Source organism: Fukomys damarensis, unplaced genomic scaffold (assembly GCF_012274545.1).
Source record: "Fukomys damarensis isolate Sample0158 unplaced genomic scaffold, DMR_v1.0_HiC HiC_scaffold_27, whole genome shotgun sequence".
NCBI classification, from domain to species: domain Eukaryota; kingdom Metazoa; phylum Chordata; class Mammalia; order Rodentia; family Bathyergidae; genus Fukomys; species Fukomys damarensis.
Window position 1 is genome coordinate 5,667,244 of NW_022900939.1, and position 944 is coordinate 5,668,187.

At 63.0% G+C, this 944-nt stretch overlaps 1 protein-coding gene across 2 annotated transcripts in view; it reads right to left on the reverse strand.

Moving 5' to 3' along the window:
• The window catches only part of CUNH11orf49 (chromosome unknown C11orf49 homolog), a 164,132-nt gene that overhangs the window by 728 nt on the left and 162,460 nt on the right, over window positions 1-944 (reverse strand). The window lies entirely within an intron of this gene.

Sequence of the window (944 nt, forward strand, 5' to 3'; positions counted from 1 at the left end):
GGTGTTAGTGGGTGCTCAGGCTGGGGATCGGGGAAGGCTGTGGGGCTGCAGTGGAGGGGAAGTTCGCGAGCGTGGGTCAGAGATGAGCAGAGGCGGCCCCGGGCCCTCCATGGAGTAGGTGGGACGGAGCCCCACTGGCGGGCCGTTGTGCACAGCCTTGCAGCAGTCTGATGCCTGGGAAGCCTCAGGACTTCAGGCTCCCAGACCTGTGCTGTGCAATAAGTGGCTGGGGTGGGCAGGCAAGGGGGCCCAGGAAAATGTGCCTGAGGGGTGGCTGAGGCTTCAGAGGACACAGGCAGTTTTGCTTGGCTCCAGGGTTGGTTTTACTCTGGGGAAACCTGACCACCACAAGGAGGCTGAGGTCTACCTGTCTTGGTGGCTTCCTGTGCAGAGGCTACCCTCAGGCCTGTCCCCTGCCCCCATTCTGGGGACTAAAGCCAGGGCTTTGGAGCTGTGTCAGCCCTTTTTAAAACGACCTAGGGTCTCCCTAAGTACTGAGTTGCTCAGGAAGGGCTTGAATTTGCCATCCTCCTGCCTCAGCTTCCCAGAGTGCTGTGATTACAGGTGTGCTCACCAGCCGGGCACCTCAGTCCTGTTTGACCCCAGGCAGGTGTTCCGCAAGCCCAGTGAAACGTGACAAGGCCGAGCGGTTGGCAGGTATGGGGCCTCCCCCGGGCCCCCCCGCCGCCCCGGGCTGCTGCAGGTTCGACTGCTGAGGCCCTCACCTGTCTCCCAAGTGCCAAAAAAGCTTCCCAGCCCGAGCCCCCCCCGCCCCTCGTCCACCCTCTGCTCACACTCGCCGCTCTCCACACACAAGGGACTTTATTTGTTTAGGGTTCGGCTGCTGGACACGGCTTGGGGGCGGGTTTGGAAGCCGCACTATCGCCCACTGCCCGCCCTCGCTCACGCCAGGTGCGCGCGCTCAGGTGGCTCCGCCCCTTTTC